At 46.6% G+C, this 24,534-nt stretch overlaps 1 pseudogene across 1 annotated transcript in view; it reads left to right on the top strand.

Moving 5' to 3' along the window:
- The window catches only part of LOC144112528 (carboxy-terminal domain RNA polymerase II polypeptide A small phosphatase 1-like), a 63,007-nt pseudogene that overhangs the window by 22,343 nt on the left and 16,130 nt on the right, over positions 1-24,534 (top strand). The window contains exons 6-7 of the transcript XR_013310299.1: positions 1,919-2,017; positions 22,343-22,429. The product of XR_013310299.1 is annotated as a carboxy-terminal domain RNA polymerase II polypeptide A small phosphatase 1-like (transcript). The remainder of the gene's footprint in view (positions 1-1,918; positions 2,018-22,342; positions 22,430-24,534) is intronic.

The raw sequence follows: 24,534 nt of genomic DNA, 5'->3' as shown, positions 1-24,534 counted from the left end.
CACAGGCACCAAGAAACCACTCGTAGAGGGCCTCCTCCACCTCCTTATAGGCACCTTGTTGAACATGTTTACGCCCATCGTCAGCCAGCACTTTAACTTCTCTGCCGGACGGATGATCGTCGACACCGTCGGCTGTGATAGTACGTAGTTCTTAACCAAGTCACACACTTTCTTAGTCTTTGTAGCCATTCACGGTACTGCACTTAGTCTCCAAATCGATAGTTATGCGCTTTTTTTTCACCGGTAGCGTCGTCCGATAATCAGCGGGTGGATCAGCCATCTTCCGTTTCTGTGGTGATTCAAACGAGACGGAGAAACCACGTGGCCAGGAACGACGAATCAACTAACACTAACTACCAAATCCGTTGGCAAAACTGCGCAGAATGAGGGGCGAGTGAGCAGATCAGCGCTGTCGGCGCATTGGCAAGGTCCATTTGTGTTTCGGAAGGTGGCTCGGCGTAGAGCTATGGGCGCAGCGGAGGGGCGAGAGGGCAACGGGAGTGAGGTGCGCGAGGCTGGTGATGCGGAGAAAGCAGGAAAACAGGTTCTACTGTGTGAGCGCACGGGGAGGGTGCAGTGGCTGGAATTTTTTTTCTTTTCAAGGATTTCGCATTTCATTACCTTTTGGCACGAGCACTCAGGAGCCAGAGTTCATCGTTATAACTGATAATGCGGCATGTGGGGGCATTGTAGTAAGCGGGTTATTTTACCATAGAAAACAAAAAATTGGACGGGGCAGCAGCTTTTCATTGTTGTAACCGATATATTGTTAAAACTGGTGTCGTTATAAGTGGGTTCGACTGTACATGAGCATAAATTTCAACTTCCGATACGTGTTTGTGAGTGAAGCTTGTATGTTGCATCTTACTGAGAATCACCGGAATCACTGTTTGAAATGTCTTTCTTTATCTGTGATGCATTTTCTTTGTCTCATGGGTTCATTTAGAAGTGAGTAATGCACAGCGCTTACAAGTAACATAAAAGACTAAAAATTTGTAGCTTTGCGTTGGAGTCCGATGCAATAAATCGTAGGCTGCATACCTTTCTAGTAGTTGAGCAGCTATAAGTGCCCAATGTTGCTCCTGAGGAACGCCCCGCCCCTTCTTGCTCTTTGGTAACACATTTACAGTGCATTGCTAGGCTATTTATATGCCATTCACAGCTTCTCTTTTCTGATGTGATTGAAATAAGATGTTTGTAGCCGTGCAGTGACCGGCTGTCATGCTAGCTTGATATCGCTCACTATGTGCGACGGTTGCTCAACAGACCTCATTCAGCGCATCTTTTGAAGACTGAGGCTGAATTTAAGTGGCCTTGCCTTACAGTAGATGGCAACAGGTTGGTCAACACAGTTGTAGTATGCGAGAAAAAAGTGCCTATATCAGCTGTTGCTTCTGAGCAGCACTGGGCATTATTGGGTGGACTGCATTGAGCAGTTGAAATTGAAACCATGTAAAACTGAAGAACAGAATGTGAGCAGCGCAAGTTGCAGAACGACCTCAAATCTTGGGTGGTACATGTAATGTGGAAAACAGAGAGGTGACGCCCTGTAACTTTGCTAGGAGCTAAGAGGTGGCGGCACTGAAGCTCCCCTTGTGACTAATTCGGGCACCCATCATTGGTCTCCCCACTCCGCGGCACGCGGCAAGCCACTGAAAAAGGCTGCTCGCCCCATCCTTTGCGCGCCAGGTTTTGCGGCAAGCAGCTTGCCGCCGCCGCCGTGCTGCGCGTGTTTTGCTTGTCAATGTGTCTGTACCTTAAAGGGAACCACAATGGTGCAGCAGAGAGACGTGGGGAGGTGCAATTAGGAAAGTTTTGAGGGAGGGTGGTCATGCAGAAAATTGGAGGTTATTGGGATAGGCCTTTGTCCTGTAGGGAGCGTAACCCGACTGGTGCTGCTTCTGATGTTTGCTTACAGTATGCCGATCCTGTGGCGGACCTACTGGACAAGTGGGGTGTCTTCCGGGCGCGGTTATTCCGGGAGTCATGCGTCTTCTACCGGGGAAACTACGTCAAGGTACAAACCTGTTGGAAATTTTGTGCTTTCTCTATCGTGACTCTCATCGGACAGTGGCTATCCTCTAATGTGGTTTAGTTGGGCATGGGAAGGCAAAATTGGTGGTGGATACTTAGCTTTCTGTATAACCAAGCAATGAATATGGATGTACTATCAGCAAGAAATGAAATGCGAACAGTACAGTTCAGCTACAGACAGCAAAATAAGAAGCTCTTAGCTGGGGGAAGTTTACTACTAGCGGAGGGTAATTTCACTTCGAAGGTTCGAAGACTCTAGCGGAGGGTGATCTCACTTGGAAGGTGCAAAGACTCTTCAACAGAAGTGTTAATCAACCTCGCTTGTATTTGCTCTCCAGGAGCTAATATGTCGGTGTTTTTGTGTTGACGCTTCAGTTTTATTTTTGTGTTTCATTCATTGCTGATAGTACAAAGAGGGTGGCTTCACCTCCACCACTTACAGATGTGGTAGCACATGGCTCATGGGTGTAGCTTGTGAACGTGCCAATCTCTCATTCACTTGCTACCATTTCAGAGATGGGTCACTGAAGCAGTCCTGGGGAGGAGAATTTTGTGTTTGTTGCCATGAATGTGAGCGCTAGCAGCAGCTGTGTAAGGATTCAGAGTAGCTCAGTCTTGTTATGGAATGAAATCTTCGTGGTGAGCGGATTCTGACGAGCGAGCTTGTGATGCCAGGAAGATGAGACAGCAGTGCCAGATTCGACAAGTGCATGCCTGGGGAGCTGAAGCTGCTGGATGCAAGAGACTGGCGAACCATGATGGTGCCACTTAGACATCTGAGCATAAAGTGAGCGTCAGCCCAATTGGCCTTGCATGTTCAGTCTGTGATGAACACTCTAGATGCCCAAAATTTTATTGGTAGCTACAGTGCAATCCACTTATAATGAAATTGAAAAAACAAAACAAAACAAAAAAACAATCACATCTGGATCCTATTATATCTGGACCGGTATAAAAAAAAAGCAAAAAGAACACACCCATATATTCCCCCATGGATGTAAGTGTTACGCCATGCATGTAGCCACCGCAACTGGCGCTTCTGTCAAGGATGCACAGTGTCTTTGCACCCTGCCAAGCGATCCACCCCTGCCTGAGCACCCTTCAATAGATAAACTCCCTGATGTTATTGGCCCACAGCATCTTGGCGCGCTGCCAAACCTGTGCTGCGGACAGCGCAAAAAGGAGGAACTGCAGGTGGAACTTCAAGTCAAGGAAAGCGCAGTCTTGCTTATACTAAAGATTTTTGGTCTGGGGCACTGTTGGGAAAAAGAAAGTGGTCTCCGAGAGGCTCTGAGCAACAGGTTGTTTTCATCTGAAACAGTGGTTGGTCTTTGGTTTTCCCATCCTCCCCTCAGTCTCACTTTCTTATCCCTTCTCTTAACTTTCCTGTCTTGTGCCCACTTCTTGGCTTTCCTTTCTTTTCCTGGCGGCTAGGGTTAACCCTGTGTGGCTAACTATCCTGTTTTACGCCTTATTTGGTTATACACTCAAACCTGCATACATTGAACTTGCAAAAATATGCATGCGAGTTCGATATAACATATAATTTGATATGAAAGTGGCAGTAAGTTTAACATCGTACAAGCATAGTGAGATGAAAAAAATGAATTTCTTTGATAGCCACTTGTTATGCGCAGATTGTTGAGCAAAATAGCCATGAATTTCTTTTTTCTTCATGTTTATTGCCTCGGAGAGAACACATTTTTAAATGTTTATCAGTGGACTCCGAACAGCTGAGACCGCAGTTTTCTATCGACGCACATTAGCGACGAACCATGCTGAGCGCACGGAGCACGTCAAAGCACGGGGGCATACGTTCTTTTAAGTCCTCATCACAATTCGCTTCAGTGGTGTTTTTGTTATCCGCGACGTCTGCAATGATGTCGTTGTCCGGAAGCTGTCCCGCGGTCTCTGTCGTCGTCCGTAGAGACGATGTCGCCTGCGGCTGCCCGTCGCAAATAACACCAGCAACAGGTGGTTCCACAAATCGAGACTTGCGACACCTTCATCAAGTTCACCGGACAAAGAATTTGCTTCGTCTTCTCCGGGAGAGCAGAGAGCAAAGTGCTGGAAGCAGATCTGTATAGTTTCCTTTACATCATTCCACGGCCCACTTAGAACAGATGGGGCGCCTAAGACTTCGATTTTTGGGTCTCTTCTAGTCCTCTGGTTCTGCAGGGGCCGTTCAGTCAGATGTTTTCTAAAACCAACCTTCATCACGTGGATTATCTCCTGGTCCAAGGGTTGAAGCACCGATGTTGCGTTCGGTGGCAGGAAGCGAAGTGCAATGTTGCTTAGCGCTGCAGCGGTGGAAACAGATTCATAGCGACCTTGGCCTGTCAAGTCGTCGTTCCAAGGTCTTAGCCATTTGGCGAAAAAGTTCGCGGGTTATCCACGCTCTTTGATTGGACCTGTGGGTTGCCAGCACCGGAAGCACATTCTTCAAGCATCGTAGAGACTAGAGACTTGTTTTTTCCGATCACAAGTGGTCAAAACTTCGTTGACCCATCCATGTTGGTGGCGAACAACTTTGGATTTCTTCTCACCTTGTTCAACTCGCTTGATTATTTCTAGTTTCATGGAAAAGGGGAAGTTCTGCTGTTTCGTGGCTGCCATCGCGCATGCACGCAGACAACAAAAAACGTGCGAAATTTCCACTGGCACACAATGCACCGAACGTGTGAACTGCATCACAACGCGGGTACAACTGACTCAACGTGCTGAAGACACTTATTCTAGGGCTGTATTCAGAGTTTGTGTCAGAATAAAAAGCGTCACAATCTGTCACAGTGGCCGCACCTGATTGGTCAAAACGCCAGAAGCGGATGTCTGTTCATTTGAGATTGTGAGCAGCGGCAGGATGTCACTGCATTGTGATTGCAGCAGGGAAACGTCCAACGGCTCTTTTGCTCTTTGCCAACAAATGGAATGAGACCAATGCGAGAGAAGAAACATGCAGCCACAAGTTGTGTTGCCCATCGGATTCCACTGTAAAGGGGTAATATGGAAAGTGCTTTATTTGCCCAGTGGACTTCAACAAATAGAAATAATAGCTCAGATACCTTTTTCTGCACCGTAAAGGCCGGAGGTGTACTTAAAGAAGAAAATATTGTACACAACTACGCATGGCTTTTCAGGGAAAGAAGGCGGCCGCTACAGCCGTCGATCGCCAATGGTGAATACAAGGTAGCTAGCTTGTTCACACAACACTGCGTTTTACATTTATCTTGAGGGTAAAAGGGAACAGAGAGGAAAATTTGTGGCATGCACTCACTCTCTGCAGAATGCGCGCTCCGTGCCGTGCTGAACCAAGATGCCGTGACGAATTGCCACCTGCAACATCGCTGAACATGAGTTGCTGCAGACGGTAATTTACGCTTTTCATTCCTTTATGCAGGCACTCCAAGAACCGTGAGATGCCACTGATAGGTTTTTAATTTTTCTGCTGCCAATAAATAAAAGGGATGAGCTAAAAAAAATCTTGCTGTGTTTCTTTTCATAGGTGCGTTGGGAGACTTCGCAGACGAAGTTTTCATATGTTCGCCACGGTACGAAGTGCAGGCATGCCCAGACTGACTCCTGATAACTAACTTGCAAGCTAACTCGTGAGCTCAATGCAGAGCCACACTACCGCGGCTGCCGAAAAACCACCTCTCGCATGTAAAATGCGTCGGTGTAGCAGCACGTCGCTGGCGACTGACCATCCGCGCACATCAGTGGTTTCACGCTGCAGACATTACACATGAGCATGATGCAGGATGCTTAAACAGCTAATAGAGAGTTCTAGAATAGGAAATGCACATTTGCGTGCAGTAAACGCAAGTATTTTGCAGGTCAATATGATTTATGTTACATCACTCAATATACGCAGGCGAGATAACTCCAGTGATAGTGGTGCCATCCGGTTTGAATGAAGAGAACAATTTCTACAACAAACCGGTGCTCGTTAGGCCAAGAAGGTACCGAATCGTCCAGCAAAATAAAAAACAGGCCAAATTTATCGGCCATCCAATTTGTTTGGGCAAGGTAAGATGAAGCGAAAATTCCGTACCCAGTTTATAGCCAGTTCAAGGGCCGAAAAACGCAGTAACTCCGAAGAGTTCACTTCGAAGCGAGAGGCTCCGCTTCAGAGCGCACCGCCATGTTGTTTGTCTTCGAGCATCTGCTGCTGGAAGAGCATACGCTATGTGTCTGACCTCTTCGACCCTTTTCGCTGCATCCGAACCACCACATCCGCTTCCGGCATTTCGACCAATCGTGTAGCCGCTACGGCAGATCATGAGTCTTTTTATTATGACACAAACTCTGAATATGTACCCTGGTTGGCTGGGTACGCGCCCAGTGCCTACGTCACGGAAAATCCACGTCATCATTGGTCTGCGCGTGCTACGTAGCACCAATAGCACCCACAAGTCCATGCAGGAAAGCTAACCTTCGGAGATGTGCTGAGGGAGAGCCAGCTTCTTGAGTCGCCCGGTATCGCCCGAAGTTCGATCTATCGCATGTGACTGCTAATTTTTGGACGATATAGCCATACATTTTGCTATATGCCTCAAAACACGGGAAATCTACACTTTCAGTGTAAACGGCAAAAATAGTTCACATGATAAACAAATGAGAAAGATTTCTCATTGGATAAATGCCTGCCTTTCCATTCGTCTTTCTCTCTCTCTCTCTCCTAGTGGCTGTTGTTGGAACCGTAGGTGGGCCACTCACTGCGGCTTCCCGCTTCCACTGCAAGTTTGACAGAGATGCGCATGCGTCATTTGCTGCCCGTGGGCATACTGTACAGTTAATTTTGCAGCGAAAGCATGCGCAAGGGAATCGCGCTGCATGAGAGTGGACATGTTGCTGACGTTACATCGCAGAGGGATGGTAATGTTTGCCACGGGCGAGCATCGCTGGCCCTTGCTAGATGAGCAGCTGATCATAGTATGTCGTCTCTGCTGACAGGCATTTATCCAATGAGAAATCTTTCTCATTTGTTTGTCATGTGAACTATTTTCACCTGTTTACACTGAAAGTGTAGATTTCTCGTGTTTTGAGGCTGTGTCAATGGACTTCTGATTGACACAGGTGCGAGGTTGTGTAAAGGCAGTGAAAATAAAGCTGGGAAGAACTAATGCACTTAATAATTCGCAAGTAAAACTGATTGCCGTTTTTTAGGTGGTAACTACGTATTTGTTGCTGAACTGAGATGAAACAAGCCTCGCTTTCACGTGCGTCACTGTGTTCATCACTTGAAGGAATGCTGACATATTACATTTTATAGCTATGTAGCTTGTTATACTGCAATTAACGTGCAAAAGCTAAATATTCAAATTCTTTACAAGAGTCTAATTTAATTGCCGCTGTTGAATTGTGCGGTCAGCCTGATAAGGCACAGAAATCGACCTTCTGACGAAAGAATTCTTTTCAATTGGTTTGCTGTATGCATATTTGAAGTTTTGCTCGTTACAAGTGCGGAGTGAATGCATGCTCTTTTCGGGGCAAGCCATTGAGATTGTACCAGAAAGGCATATCGCTGAAACGGTGTCCCTACTGACCAGGGCAAACCGTTTTTTTTTTTTTTTGAGTTTGCATTTGAAGGGAGGGTACATTCGCTTCGCATGGCAAGGGGGCTTTCTAGGTGCAGTATCTGTTGTACAGACAAGGTGGTCCAGTCCAGTCCGGTCTATTCCATCTCATGCACAAACATAATAAATAGAGGCCAGCAACATTCCAAGCAGTAACAATGCAAACGAAGGTCTGTTAAGTTAGTGAAATTGAGCATGGCACGTAAAACACTTGCAGGGCAGCATGACTAGTATGTGTGTTAGCTACTGGCACCGTAGCTCTGAAGTTCAAGCTTCTTGGACTGCCATGAAGTCATATTACAAAGCGCTCGCAAGCAATGGAATGTCTCGAGAAAGAGTACAGCGCTCACAAATGCAAGTGCAATAATACAGCCGCTTGAGATCGAGTGGCCGTGGTAATAAACAGTGCAGTCGGCCTGGCAGATTATCATCATTTATATAGTGGAGAGCGTCCATCGATAATTTTAAAGTGACAGGCTGCATTTAAGTGTTAAGTATGGAGCGACAGTCAGTGCCACGATAAACGTGGGTACACGGTCTTGTGTGGTGCTTTCTTTTAAGCAGTCACTTGTTTCTCAATATAGCCAAATCATTGTTAGAAGCATACAGAAAACAGTGAGCCACTCACAACTTGGCTCCGCATCCCCCATCTCAGCTTCTCACTTCAACTTTTTTTTTTCTTTAAAAGCACACATTGAAAGGAGGGCGATGTGTCGCATTTGCAAACAGTGCGCCTGTTCTGCATTTTGCGAGCCTTAATGAGGACACTTCGTGTGAGAACGATCACTGAATGGTGGTTGGGGGACAGAAGTACAAAAACAAAAGTTTGTGCCGGGTTCAGTTTGCATGCTAGAGTGTTTATTTCTGTTTTTCTTGTTAAACAGCCGCGATCTGCTGCTGTTGAGGGAAGGTGCGGAGAAGTCACAAGAGCGTGTTCCTGGGCAGTTTATCAGTTTTTGAGCAACCAGCTGTGCAGAAGTACATTCCTTTATCTCACCGAAAAACAGTGCGCTTACACGGGACAGCGAAAGACACACACACATCGGTGAGATCATGCACCAACTGGCCCGGCAACTATTCTTAATACATTCCTTTATGTCACTGAAGGTGTATATGAAAATAGATTTGCGGCTAATCAGTACTGCAGATGATGTAAGCTATGAAAACACAAGCACATCGTAAACGGATGGGGAAAGCTGCACATGCGGCCTGGCCCACCCATGCTTTGCAGGCTTCCTGACAGGTAGCACAGCCATCATAATGTGCACGGCGTATACATTCACGTTGTAGCTTTACAGTGCTTAGAAATGTGATATTAACAATAATTCAGCTGTGGCGGACAAATTTTGATGGAGGAGAAATTTAGAGGCCCATGTACTGTGATATCAGTGAACATTTCTCAGTTGTCATTAGTGCTCAGGTCCAGTAAGCTTTCGGCACTTGTTCATTGCTACCGTATTTACTCAAATGTAACGCGAGTTTTTTTCCACTATTTTTTTCTCTTAAAGTCCACCCTCACGTTATGATCAAATACCGCACTTTGATTGGCCTATTGCAGAGCTGCGGTGCAGCTATTTCAAAGCAATCAGCATGGAAGCCAAATCCTCATCCATGCAAAGTGAAAGCATTGTTGTTCTGTCATTTTTTTTGTGTTTGTTGCGGCCTCGCACTGAATGCGTCGTCGCGTCGTGTTGTGGCAACGTTCGTTTTAACAGAAAAGCGAACATGTTAGCTGAAGAGGTTGGGAATTCTGCGGCAGCTCGAAGACTTGACCTCAACGAGTCAACCATCCACGGATGGCGGCTGCAGTGGGAGGGGCTTTTTAAATGTGAGCCCGACCGCAAAGGATTTAGTGGGCCTCGCCACAGCCATCACATCGAGCTGGAGAAAAAGTGGCAGACTTTATTATCGAGTAGCGCAACCATCTCATGGGGGTCAGTGTCGAGCTGATCCATTGGAAAGTTAGAGACGTTGCTCGGGAGGTGGGAAGTGCAGAGCATCTCATGGGTGGGCCCAAACGTTCATGAAGAGGAATGGGTTCTTTCTGCGGCGAACAACATCGATACGACAGAAGTTACCGGGAGACTTCGATAGCGAAAAGGAGGACTCCGAAAGTGGGGACATGTTTGCCACGATGTCTATTAAAGGTACTTTGTCTTGCATCCTTACGCTTCGCGTTACATTCGTGGTTTTATTTTTTCCCGCTGGGTGGCTTGTAAAGGCACCCCTCGCATTACATTCGTAGTCGCGTTACATTCGAGTAAATATGGTATATTCAAGATGGCTGTCATTGTTTGCGCCGAAGAAATGAACTACGCGCAGGGTCTTAAGTTCAATGTTTCGAGACTGGTGATGCAGGTGTGGTGGCTGCAGCAACGTAAAATTTTCAGCTGTTCCACGCGATGTCGGGGTGCAGTTGTTTGCGATGCACGGGATTTCGCGCGACGACAACGCGCTGTGGTTGTTAGTGAAGTACTTGTTTTGGCTGGACGCCGGCGTTAGGATGACGTGCTGTGGAACCGCAGCAGTGACGACGACGGCTGTACTAGTGGGGAAAATGGTGCAAATGTGGATGAGTAGTCCAGTGACTAATACATTTTCGTTGTGGAATGTGCCCACGGGCACGCCGGGCTTTTTTTTTCTTTTCTGACATGCGAAAGGAGGCGGGGGGTCGACTTGCGTCTTTGCCGCTAAGGGCCTTGGAGGTGAAGGCGCCCGTCCGGGACCTTTGGAGCCCAAAGATGCAGCCTTCAAGAACCTGCGATCAGCATGCCAAAAAGTAAAAGCGATGAAAAAAAAATAGATGCAGCCAACAATGTTTGAAAACATCTTTAAAAAATACGAATGTTGTTTCTGGCTTTGCTTTTTCTATGGGTGTTTATATTTTATCCCCAGATTTCAAGACAGTAAAAGTGTTGCATCAACATCGACTGCCCCTGGGGGACAAGGCAATACACAAAACCTGCTGTTGCTGATGGGCGTAGCTGTTGCAGTTCTTTTAAGGAAGCAGTTAGAATAAACAATTGCCTGAGCTCAACGAGTGAATATAATTCCCCACTTTAATTTTAAAACTCGTGTTAGCCGCCTCAAGCAGAGCAGCGGGTGCTAAGCCTCAATGGCTGTTCCACCTTCGGGCTGCACCATGTTGCTGTGTCCCTGCTCCTTTGAGCTTTCGCTCCTTTGGTTAAAAGAGGTGCCTTTGCTGGAAAGGCCTTTAAGGAACGCCATGTGACAGGGGTATTACAATTGTGTAAATACGGCAACTCCTTCCCACCAAGCGAACATATTAAACTTCGCGCTTGGCGCATGGTGGCCTTGGTTGCCTATGTGCCATAAAACCCCAAAAAACACACACATAGTAGTTGACTGCCGTTGTGTTCTTCAGTGCCAATGGCAAAAAATATAGTAGTAAACCTCCATGATCAATTTTCTCTTGGGGAACCTTAGTATGAGCCTCTCCCAACTTGTAACACTGCAAAACAGTTGGTTGCTGAAAGCATTGTGAAGCAGGTGTTGCATGTACTGAGATGGCCCTAATTGTGAGAGGTGGAAGTGAAATTTGCTACATGTGTGAGAAAGCTGCAGAGGCCAAAATTGGCGAGGCCGAAAAAGCTGCAGTTGGTAACACTGGGCCATGGTCCTTGGCGTCCTGTATTACTCCGCTGGCCAAACGCAACAGTAAACGAAATCAGCTTTTTAACGTTTGACTATATTAAACAAACCAGGCATCAAAATTCTAGAGCTTATAATTTTTGCCTTGTGATTAGGTTCTTGTTTAGGCAACAGGAAAAGTTTTAACAAGACTACTTTTTGTCATGGAGGAATTCTGTGCGGCAGTCCTGAATGTGGGCACATCTTCACTGCAGACATAAAGGGGCTCTGAAAGGGGTGGTATGCCAGGGATGTTAAATTACGCTGCTTCACGAATATTGTCCGGCAAGTATTTGTTTAATGCGCTTTGTAGAAACTGAGTTATCTTTAGTCAAAATTTGAATTTCAGCATGTTCGCGCCTTTCCCTCTCCTCTCGTCACTTTTTTCACGCTGGAAGGTCGGCGCTCCTCCACCGGGCCCACTTCTGGCAGCGGAGCTTCCCGACCCGCCGGAGCTACGTGGCTTATTGGCCGCGTCCTTGGTCGCTGCCTGACGTCTCAAAGAATCTAACCAATAGGCGTCTCTAACCTTGTCTACGTAGATGCGAGTGACGGAGGAGGGTGCTGCGAGCATGAAAAAGTCGCCGGGAAGGGCTCGCCAAGTTTCGCGTGTGATTGTGGGTCTTCTGCTGCGAGTAGAAGTGTACTGCTTGGCTCAGGTGTTCATGACAACACAATGCAGTGATTGAGTGAGTTCATGTGCTCTCCTCAGAAGGTGTTTCAGAGCCCCTTTAAAGCGGCTCAGAAACACCTTTCAAGATCACATCAACTCGCTCAATCACTGCATTATGGTGTCACGAACACCTGAGCCAAGCAGTACACTTCTACTCGCAGCAGAAGACCCATGATCACACGCCAAAGTTGGCGAGCCCTTTTCAGCGACTTTTTCATGCTCGCACCCTCCCCCATTGCACGCTCCTGTGTATACAAGTTCAGAGATGGCTATTGGTTAGGCTCTTTCAGACGACAGGCAGCTACCATGGCCACGGCCAGTAAGCCGCGTAGCTCCTGCGGGGCAGGAAGGTCTGCTCCAGCATTGAAGCCGGGTTACGAGTGCTGACATTTCAGCTTGCAAAAACTGACTAGAGGAGAGGGAAAGGGTGTGAAGACGCTGAAATTCATATTCTGACTTCAGATAAGTCAGCTTCTACAAAGCACATTAAAAAAAAAATTCTTGCTTGAGGATATTCATTAAGCGGCATCCTTTAACAGGAACACCGCGCCTTTATTGAGAGCCCCTTTCAGAGCCCCTTAACCCTTTGATGCCGTACATGTATGGGGGCGGTTTTCCGTCCCGCAAGGTCTTTGCCGTACGGGAACAGTTTCAACCCTCCATTTGAAACTTTGCGCCATAATTACGTATGCTCACCGGGAGGTGCTGCCACCTCCTAGGACTTAAAAGAAGAGTGAAATTTGATTGTGCTACCTTCTTGCGGAGATAAACAGAACCGATTTCTAGCTGCAGCATGTCGTGCCGGCTGCGGCAACCCCCTTCGTTGTTTGGGTTTCACTGCTTGATCGCAGTGGAGGCACGCAATACTTCATCACGCAGGTGATTTTTCGCCATCTGTTTTCACCTTCGACGGCTCACAATCACGGCAGGTTGCGGCCTCTTTGCTCCTGCCAGAAGCACCCGAATTGGATTATTTAAAACTTTTTTTTTTATGAAGAATGTGTTGCTCATTGTCATAACAAGTACGGTAGTTAAAAAACAGGCGCATGTCACTCCGGCGCATTGTGGCTAAAAGCCTGGGCAGCCGTGGACCTCCCGGAGCTTTACTGCTTCTAGGTAATAGTGCTGCTTATGGGCCTGGTGTGGACGGACACCCTGCGAGACTATTGGTCGATGGACCCGATGCTGCTGACCCAGTTTTTTTCTGTAAACCACTTTGTTCTGCTGTATGTCCAGCACTTCAGTTCGATAACAGAGCAATCCGATCGCCTAAGGGCCATCAGAGTTGTCATGGAGGCCATTCAGGAAAAATTTTCGACTTTTCCTTCCATCCCAAAATTTATGCATAGATGAGTGGCTGATGCCTCGGAGAATCCGCCTTTCATTCCGGCAGTACATACCATCCAAAAGACACCGGTTCGGAGTGAAGATGTTCATGATGGTGTGACGTGAAAACTGCATATGTACTAAGGTTTCTAGTTTATACAGGAGCAACAGTTAGCCTGGCCAAAAGAAAGCTTGGTTATGCGAGCTCTGTTGTTGCTGACCTTCTACCAGACTTCCTTGGAAAAGGACACTCTCTGTTTGTGGACAATTGGTACACGAGCCCAGTGCTGTTTGAATTTCTGCAGAGCAACAGAACAAATGCATGCGGAACTGTGCAAATCAACAGGAAGGGCCTGCCCTCTTTAAAAAAAACGAAGGAGGGTGAAATAGAAAGCTTCCACACAAACACTCTGTCTGCTTGTCTTGAAATGGTTTAACAAGCACGAGGTCACTCTTTTGACATCAGTGCATGGACTCTAGATGCAAGAATCCGATAAGGTGGACAGAGCGACCGGAGAAAAAGAAAAAAAAAGGCCTGCATGTGTACTTGAATATATGAAGAAAATGGCACTCATCGACAAAGTAGACATGCATCTTAGTTTCAGTGAAAGCACTAGGAAAACTGAAGTGGAACAAGTTCTTTTTTCACCTGCTCGACATGACGTTTATTCTCTGCCGCGTGAGAACTGGCACCCCGATGAAGCTTGATGCGTTTAGAAAGAGTGGACCCAAATATTGGAACAGTACCAGACCCAGATCCAACGAACAAGGCGCAGGAAACGTACCGCAGACAACCCGCTACGACTGTCGGCGGGCCACTTCCCAGAGAGGGTGCCTCAGACCTCTGCCTAAGGCAGCCGCGCGCAGCGAAGATGTCATGTGTGCCAACACAACTCGTCGCCCCAAGAGGAAAACAGACATGCGTTTTATGTGTGCAGACTGCGATAATGCACTATGCGTAGGCCAGTGTTTCAAGGAATACCACACTGTGAAATACTATTGAACAATTTGAAGTTCTGAGTGATGCTGACACCAAAATACTATTCCTGATTTTTTTTTTACAATTTCTTCACGGCTTTACGCATTTTGTGCATTCAAAATCTGCAATAAAGTAATTTATTTGACCATCTGGGAAAGCTTTTTAAAATTTGACCCTCAAAGGGATAAAGTTGTATACGACTGTGGACACGACATCAAGGGAGAGGTGCAAAGCGAAAGATGTCTATTGCATACATTCAACAAAACTTCCTTCGCTTCTTGCAATCATCTTGAGGTTCATTACACGTGAGGTTTTTTTAATTTCTGGTGATAATTTACAGTTTTCCAATATTTCTCTGGAGTAATAGTAGTAGTAGACCTTTATTCGGCCATAATTTACAGGCCGAGCATGTGGACTGTCTGGGCGACCGGACGTCACTGTTCTTCCCCTTCAGTGCCAAGCCAGTCGAGCCAGGTGGTGATGGATAGAGAAAGGAGGGGATAGGAACCCGACTGCTGAGCAGCCGGGGCAGCTGGGACAGGAACGGTCAGATTGGTAGCGATAGAGAAAGAGGCGAGAGGAGGTGATGACAGCATTCATTTGGATGCGCCGAAGAAGGCGAGCCTCCGGCACAGTGCGTGATGGATGAGAGGGAGGGTAGAGGCGCTTGTAGAGGCAGAGCTTGAGATAGACCTCCTTTATGGTGCGGCACAGGGTGAGTCTTCCAAGGGCTTGGGCTAGGGGATCAACGGCGCCCGGTAAAGAGTGTCGTGGGCGAGCTGATGGGCCAGCTCATTGCCGTCAATCCCCGAGTTCCCAGGGACCCAGCGGAGGAAAACGATGGAAGGCTGTGTGTGTGTGAAGGGGGCAGGGTGCGGTTCTGTATGTGGCGGATAGCTGTATAACAGCCTGAATACAGTGTGTACTCAGGGAGAGAGGGAAGGAGGGCAAATGACTGGAGAGCATGCGCAATGGCAAGGATCTCTAGGGACAATGCGTCCAGAGGGCGCAGGTACGGTCGCTGGTGTGGGTTTCAGGTGCAGGGAGGTGGGGATGGTATAGGGCGTAGCGACAGGAACCTCGAGGATCCACGAAAGAGGCATCCCTGTAGGCCACACCCTGAGTATCGAAGACGGGGGAATGGTGCTGCGCGGTCGCATGACGACAGCCGGCATGCAGGGCGGGGGACATGTTGGTCGGGAGGGGAAGGATGTGAAGATTGGGAGCCGGGGTGGGAATAGGAGAGGTTAAGGTGGAGATGGGAATGGGACAGATATCCCCCTGAGCCAATAACTACTGACCCTGACGGGTAAGGGAAAGCCGGGCAAGCTGCGAGTCACGGTGGAGAGTGAAAAGAGAACGGAGAGGATGGAAGAGGCCTGTGGCAAAGAGCTTAGCGGTTGAGGTATTGATAGGGAGGTTGAGAGCTGCCTTGTAAAGGTCCACAAGGGCAGTCTCGAATGCTAAGTTGAGTCTGAGTGTAGGAAATATAGGGTACAAAGTACAGGACTTCGTTGAGGGTGAGCACGTGGGCAACGCAGCTTGCATGGCTCTTGTGGAGACCTGAGCGCCGACTGACCACGCGCCGCAGGTGGCGAGTAAGAGTGGCAGGTGGTGACGGTGTGGTAGAGGGCTTGCATGCTCTTTGTTTCATGCAAAGGGAAGCCAAGAACTTTACACTGGGTGGTGACAGGAATGGGACAGCCAGAAAGTTGGAGAGAGACGAAATGGTTGTGCGAGCGCTGATATGAGGAGTGGTTGGGAAGGAGAAGCTCGGATTTCTCCTCAGCAGGACAGAGACCGGCGGTGATGAGAAAAGAGTTTTTTAGATCAAGGCCACGTTGCAGGGTGTCCTGTACGTGACCGGGAGAGCCAGACGAACACCAGAGAGTGATGTCGTCGGCGTAAAAGATGGCTGGCTGGATGGATGGATGGCAAAAGATGGGCTGGATGGGAGGTGAGAGGGGCCATAGCTAGATTGAAAAGGGAAGGAGAGAGAACAGCACCTTGAGGAGTGCCACGGGTGAGGTGGTGAGGATCGGACAGATGGGTGTCTACGCGAAAGCGAGCCACTTTGTTAGAGAGGAATGACCGGATGTAAGAGTACATGCGGGAGGCACAGGCCAGGGAGACGAGTTGAGAAAGGATGTGGTCATGGCACACACCGCCGAAGGCCTTGCGGACATCGACGGTCGCAAGTGCATGAATTTGGGTGGGGGTAGGTGAGAGAAAGGTGTGCTGGAGAATCAAACATGTTCTGTGCACAGACGCGGCGTTGGAAGCCAACAAGAAAATGGGGGAAGAACTCCCTCTCCTCGAGAAAATTAGAGAGACGAGTCAGGGCCATTCGCTCAAGGGTCTTACCAACGCACGATGTCAGGGAGATTGGGCGGAGGTTAGAGAGAGAGAGGGAGGTTTGCCCAGCTTTGCAATCCTAGAAATGAGAGAGGAGGTCCAGGAGCTCTGTAGGCAGCTGCTGTCCCAGCCATCATTGTACGCCTCAAGGAGGAATTATTTGGTGCGGTCAGGAAGGTCACGAAGTGTGGTGTATGTGATGGCGACCTCACCGGGAGCCGAGTGAGTAGCATTGGCAGCCAGAGCCGCTTTGAGCTCCCAGAAAGTGAAGGGTGGCCCAGATAGGGGTTAGGTCTGCCCAAGTATGCCTGGTAGGAAGGAGCAAGAGGGGGCGGGAGGTACAAAGAGGCGAGCTGATCAAAAACATCCTTAGTGCCAAGGAGGGATTTAAAGAGAGACCATGTGGATCGCGAGCGCAGTGCAGATTCAAGACCATCACAAAGCGCACTCCAACGAGAGTGTTCAAGGGAGGCGCAGTGGGCGGCGATCTCGGCTCGCAGAGCAGTGATCCGAGAGGAAAGTTGGGTATTTTGGGGTTGGGAACGGAAGGAGCGTTGAAGACGTTTATGGCGACGCCATAAACTGAGAAGGTGATGGTCCGGGTTTGGGATTGGGTGACGATAGTGAACGCAATGGCTACTGGACATCAGCGCTGCGGAGATGTGCGACGTCCAGTCATCGTAGGATTGAAAGGAGTCGGAAGCGAGATTAGTGCTAAAGGCGTTCCAGTCAATGTGAGTGACCAGATGACATCGAGGGTTGTGGGAAAAAGAGGTGGTAATATGGATGAGAAAGTGGTCACTGAGAAGAGTTACGGCTGTGACCTGTTAGTGAAAGGAAAGTGAGCCCCGAGAGAAGGTGAGGTCGGATGTCGTGGGGCGCTGCGAGACAGTGCCCGCTCGTGTAGGGGAGTCAGGAGTATTAAGAAGGGTGAGGTGGCGTTCCCGGGCCAGACAGTGGAGGAGGCGGCCGGGTTTGAGGGTTTGGGGGTAGCCCCAGAGTGTGTGAGGGCCATTAAAGTCACCACCAAGGAGAAGTTGGGAGGTAGAAGGGAGAGAGTGAAGGAACTCTTTCATTTCATTGATGATAAGAAGTATAACATTTTATGGGGCGATGATTTTAACATTGATTCGGAACAATTTTGAAATTCTTCTTTCTTCAAATGGCTGCTCAAACATAATAAGAGAACCCACTCGCATTACTTCCAACATGGCAACGTTGCTTGATCTTTTTATTACTAATTTTGATATAGCCCTTATTAAGAGTGGTGTAGTCTGCTGTGACATTAGTGACCACATGGGAATTTATATGTGTAAAGAAAAACATCGTACAAAGAGGCTATCTGATCAGCCTTATTACCGCCAAATAATCTCCGAGCATAGACTGAACACCTTCCGCAGAGAAGTAGAAAATGAGACCTGGCATGACATTTGTTCAATAATGTGTCCTAATAACGCCAACCACATTTTTTTACGCAAGTTTATCGCTCTATATCAAAATAATGTCCCCCTTACGAAGGTAACAAAACGAAGAAGAATTAGGAAGCCATGGATTTCATCGTCTTTGTTGCATCGCATCGAGGTAAAAAACAAACTTTACTGGAAATTTATCTAAACGAGAGAGCCTGATGACTGGACACAGTACAAAGCTTATCGCAACCAATTAAACCGTGATATTAGAACTGCTAAGGACTGTTACTACAGTGACATCTTTGAGAGTAGTGGTGGTCGCACGGATGTATTGTGGAAACAGCTTTCCAACATCATTAACCCTTCAAGTATTACCAAAGCCCTTGATATTTTAACAGTTAATGGTGTTGAGATGAGTAGGTTCGACTTGGCTAATGCGTTTAATGATTCCTTCTTTGATAACTTGCGGTCCCAACATAACCCGGAAGCGATCGAATTTCTAGAGACGAACAACTCGCAGAGTGTTTTTCTTACTGCAGTTGACAACGAAGAAGTTCAGTCAATCTTCAGGGAACTACACAATAGCCCACCGCCTGATGCGGACGGACTTCAATTTTCTCCTGTTAAGTATGTTATAGACGTTATTTCACCCTCACTGACTCGTATCTTTAATCTATGTCTTAGCACTGGTACGTTTCCCACGGAGATGGAAGTTGCTAGAGTACTGCCTGTATTTAAAAAAGGTGATCGCAATAATATCGCCAACTATAGACCAATATCCCTTCTACCAGTGTTTTCGAAAGGTCTTGAAAAAGTGGTCGCTAATCGCCTGCACCAATTTTTGGATCGCCACACTATTATTACCCGATCTGAACACGGTTTTCAGAAAGGATTTTCTACTGAAACTGCATTGGTGGCCCAAAAAGAATTTATCTTAGAAAACTTTGAAGAAAAAAAGATTACACTTGGGGTTTTCATAGACTTTAAAAAAGCCTTCGACAGCATTAGTCATGACACTCTTCTTGCGAAAATTCAGAGATATGGTATCAGGGGCCATGTGCTAGAGCTAATTCATTCTTATCTTTCGCACAGATATCAATATGTGGACATCAATGGATGCTCCTCGTGCATGACTCAAATCAAAACTGGCGTCCCGCAAGGGAGTATCTTGGTCCACTTCTGTTTAATTTATACATCAATGATATTACCACTATTAATACGAATGCATACTTTATAATATACGCGGACGACACAAGTATATTCTTCAGTGATTACAACCCCGATGATCTCATTATCCTTGCAAATAGGACGCTTTCAGCGCTTGTCCACTGGGTAAACTGTAATGCTCTACAGATAAATGTTTCGAAAATGAAAGCAATGTTCTTTCGTCCGAAAGGAAAAATATTAAGTTTCTCCAGACAACTCTGCTGTGCCTCGAGTAGTATAGAAATTGTTAACACCTTTAAAACATTAGGAATCTGGTTTACGGAAAAACTGCTCTGGGATACACATATTGATCATATATGCCTTAAGGTTGCTCGTGTAGTTGGCGTACTGTCACGTTATCGCCATTTCTCTACCTCAATTAAACTGCTTCTGTTTAAAACCCTCTTCATGTTACATTTGCATTACTGCAACCTAGTTTGGGGAGCTGCTACAAAGACCACTCTTCAAAATATTTACCTCCTTCAAAAGAAGGCCTTAAGAATTATTTTTAACCAACCTTACGATTATCGTTCCTCAGCCCTTTTTCACAATAGTAACGTGCCGAGAATATTTAGTCTCTATGATATACGTCTGTCCTTGCGCTACAAACAGGAAACACGGGACAAAATTTCAACAATATCTCAAATTATTAACCTTGAGCTCCTTGTGCCTACATACCCGCTACGCCGTCTGCGGCACTACACCCTTAACACACCACGAACTAACTATGGGATATAGATGCTTAGATATTATCTTCCCGCACTACTCAATCGTCTCTTTGATGCAGGCATTGACAATAATAAATGCAGCAATGCTGACCTCCGGGCGTTCTTTCACAAATAATTCTCTTTTTTTATGGTTTGTGGTTCTTACGTATACGGTAGAAATATGCAGGCTCGTTGAATGCTTATCGTAACCCGTCAGCACGCCCATATCATGCTGTCTTCATTCATGTATGTTGAAAATTGTTCTTTTATGCGTTGTCAATGTGTTCACTGCTGTGAAATTAAGTGCTATAATCTCTACACATCTAGAATGTTTAAATAATGCTTTCAGTGCATGCTTTGAATTTTATATATTACTTGTTCTTTATGTTATATTGCGCGCTTAGTTTGTGTTTCCGCTGTTCATTCACAGATTGTGAATCATGCCTTAGGTTGATGTATGCCTTTCTTGTTTGCACGTGACCAATGGCGCCACTGTTGCTGGATGTTGTGGGCCTTGGGAGCTTGTCAAGCTACGGCTTTTTTTCCCGGGGCCCACTGCTCTCTGTAGCAAGAAATAAATAAACTGAACTGAACTTAACTGAACTTGCCCAGGGCGGAGAATAAAGAGGTAGTGACAAGGGGGTTGTAGAAAGACAAAAGGACGAGTGAGGTGCGGGAAGAAGGGTGGTAGCTGGATTATATTTTCTTTTCTGATGTGACAACTGCCTTGTGGTGCAAAAGTACTTGAGCTTTACCCATAGTTGAGCTACTACAGGGATTGGCAGAGGGCATTTTGAGCACTGCCCATAGGCGAAGAGGCTTCTATCAATGAACAGGAGTATAAAAGAAAACAAATTATCCAATAACTGACAAAAAAAATCTAGGTAAATATATGTGTGGGTATATACCAAGTGTTTCAGGGAAGCTTGCCACTAATTTTTAAAAATAGGCTTTTTGAGGTAGAAGGATGGCTTTTTGGGTAAAGTAATACCAGTTTTGGCGGGCATCAGAGAGCACATGAATCATGGTCAAGTCGCGAATAGTGGCCAAAAATTTTTTTGATAATTTTTTTAATCTGGTGATGGCTCAGTAGTTATGGCACTCGGCTGCTGACCCGAAAGACTCGGTTTTAGACAGTTCGGACATTTGTGTGCAAACTGCATTATAAAAAATGAAAACCAAAAAAAAAGTTGTGGTGTAAAAAAAAAAATTGAAGATTGTCTTCTCGCATAGCATGTATTCAGAATTGGAGTGAATGTTGAACCAGTCTTCTAATACATTTTGTTGAGCCTGCAGGCTTTCTACAAGGTGTAAAAGAGAAAGTTTGTGGGAAAAAAAAGTTCTTCAGATATAATGCTGAAATTTTGTTCGTTTAAGTTTGAAAGTTATGCTAACATGAAAAAAAAATTTAACTAAAATTAATCAAAAAATAAAAAGTTGGTGTTGAAAGCTATATCCCCTTTTAACTAGTAAGCTTGTAAAGTAAAATGTAGTCGTTAACAGTACAACTATACAGATAGGCACTTAGTTGCAATCAGATTTGTTGCCGACCATTAGTAATACTAGCCATGCCTGTTTTTAGACTTCCAAAAAAAGCCTAGTCTCTGTGGCTCAGAAAAAATTTTGGCGGTTCCTTACACAATTCGAAAACCAAATTGCATCACTCCGTGGTGCACTTGCCCTGTGAACTTCTCTGCCCCGTGTATGCTGCGGTGCTCCTCGCTGTTCCAGCCACCGTTGTTGCTGCTGCTGTCATATGTTGCCAGGACACGCTGAGGAATACTTGTGTTGTTTGCGGATGAAATGTGTGTGGTGAAGAAGTGTTTGCCGTGTTGTTTTTGGTCCATTCTCTCCGAATGTGTGTTGTAACAGAATCTACTGGAAATGAAGTGTAGTCAGTGACAGAGCTAGGAGGAGCTGCCATCTTCACAGATCAGTATGTTATGGCCGATTATCCGTTAAAACCTGATCCTCTGTAGCGAGGTTGCACAAAAATTAATTGGAGGTGGCAATTACACGGCATTATTTGATATTCGCTTACATGGCTTTGCTTATGTGGTTAAACTGCTGCCTTTTGCTGCTGCTTGTATTCCACATTCAATCACTGTTAACCGGCCACAGTGCTGTGTAGATGCATGGTAAACATTGCTGCAAGGTTTACCAGGAACCTAGAGCGGAAGAGTTGTGTGGCCTTGCTTTGTGAAGTTTTGAGGAAGCCAGCCACTGTAATGCCATGGCTTTTAGCTCTGTTGCAGTCTTGTTGTGTTAAGTGCACTCCTATTGTATTGCTGCAGGAAAAGAACGTGCAAGTAGCCTTAATACTTGTAAAATTGTTATTTAGGCATTTACAGATGTTCTGTAGAGCAGCTTCAGCTCTTTTTGTTTGCTGGTGTCCCCCTGTGAATGAACTGATTTCTCGTGTGCAGGACCTGGGCCGGCTGGGCCGGGACCTGCACCGGGTGGTGATCATCGACAACTCTCCTGCCTCTTACATCTTCCACCCGGACAATGCAGTGAGTGGCTTCTCTTGTACAAATGCCATCTTTGGCAAGAATTAGGTATTGGTGATGGCTATGCCTCACATTGTTTGCAAGCATTGCACAGAGGTTGGAAAGATGAGAACATGCTAGCATCGCTGGGTCATAGCACTGTGTGCATTTGTTTAGGTTCATGCTTTGGTTTCAGATATGTGCAGGCGACTTTGTGCCAACACAAATTGCTTTGTGGCTTTCGCATATAGTGCAACGGGTGCACTGAAATAGGTGCACATACAAGTGGCTAATTCTGTTTTCTGGATGCATTTACTTCTCTTCATATCTTCTGAACATGTTTGTAACCACCTTGCATACCTGTTCATACACAGGTATGCAAGGCAGAGAGCTAGGGGAGTTGGTACTGATTCGCACTTTAACGAACAGCACAAAAAGGCATAGAACCAAAAGGCACACGAGTGACGAGTGCTGACTTGCAGCTAGTGTACTGTATTAACCCGGTTCTAACACGCCCTTGATTGTTATGAGCGCCTATTTTTGACGATTGCAATGTGCGTCAGATTTTCATGCTTAAAGAAATGAATCTTCTTACTTTGATTCTCACTTTGAACAACCTTTACTCAATAGCAACCACTGTAATGTCACGAAGAAGTAAACCGGGCTGCCACCTCGCTCGCTTTTCCCCATCTGGCTGGCAAAACGGTCATCACTTATCGTCGCTGTCAATGCCTCCTTGTTGCTCTCAATGGCCCTAAGCATTTCATCCTTGGTGCTGTCCATGACATTTGAACTTTCGCACATCTTGAAGGCCTTGTTGACCATGCCAGATGTGATAGGACATTTACCCATCCCGCCAAGTCTCCTGCAACATGGCATGCTTCGTCTTGTTGGTTGGTGTGAAATGTGTGGCAGCCATCTACAAACCACTCTGTGTAGAGTGCCCAAAACCTCTCCTTCACCGGCTTGTTGAGGCAGACATGCAGCTGCTGCAGCTGTAGTGTCATGTCAGAGTATGGCATCAAGGTCAGTGTTGCATACATGGAGCGCTCGTCCAGTTCAGGATGAGGTACGCGTCTATCCACCCTTTCTGATTGGTGGGCACAATATCATCGCTTGGGTACACTGTGCCTTTAGGGAGCATCTTGCGTTTGGAAACTAGGAATGGAGGCATGCAGCAAAGCATTACGGTGACGCTTATCTTCTCTTCACCAACAGATGAAACGTGCACTTGTTTTGCCCACTTGGTCTCCACAGTTGGGGTGGCTGGCATGTCGAAGTAGAGTGGTGTTTGGTTAGCATTTTCAATTTGCACGAGCTGGTAGCTGTGCTTATGATGCAGACTCGGGACATAACACTGAAAAGCGTTCATGTTCTGTTCGCAATTTCTAGCATATTCCCGTTTGCCTTTTGAGCGGAAATCCACACCTTTTCATAAAGTTTATAATCCAGCACCTTCTGACTTGGAATTCCATCCGCATTAGTCATTTCTGCTGCACCAGCTGCATAGCCCTAACTTTTAACACTTCTGTAGTCACAGACCTGTGGTCTGCTCGCAGTTGTTGCATGAAGTCGGCAAACTTCTATTTCTGGGAAGAGGCCCTACTTTGGTCCGTTGAAACCCTTCAGAGTCGACTTGTCGAAAATCCTGTCTCTCTGTTTCTGCCAGCCACGAACACAAGTTCCAGGAACACCAAGTGCACGTGAGGTGGCCAAATCTGCCTTTTTTGAAAGATGTGGTGCTCTCTGGGGAGTGGCAAAAATACATCTGCTACTGGTTGAAAACAGACACATGTGGGAGACGCAATTGCGATCAGATTCCACAAAGGGGCATTGTATTCGGATGTTCTCGGTGCAGAGGCATGCGCCGGTGGTGATGAGTCACGCCAAGTTGGCTGTGTCTGTAGAAACGCATGCGCAGGACGTCCGACACGCCATCTGTCGTTGCTGACCTGAAAGATGTGGATTCCGGCCATGGCAGTCTCATTTCGATGGAGGCAAAATTATAGAGGACCGTGTACTGTGCGATGTCAGTGCACGTTAAAGAACCCCAGGTGGTCGAAACTTCCGGAGTACCCCACTGCGGCATCCCTCATAATACGAGTCGCTTTGGGATGTTAAACCGCATA

This window comes from Amblyomma americanum, chromosome 1 (genome assembly GCF_052857255.1).
Source record: "Amblyomma americanum isolate KBUSLIRL-KWMA chromosome 1, ASM5285725v1, whole genome shotgun sequence".
Lineage (NCBI taxonomy): Eukaryota > Metazoa > Arthropoda > Arachnida > Ixodida > Ixodidae > Amblyomma > Amblyomma americanum.
The sequence above is the reverse complement of the archived record's forward strand: the minus strand, read 5'-3'. Positions and strand labels throughout refer to the sequence as shown.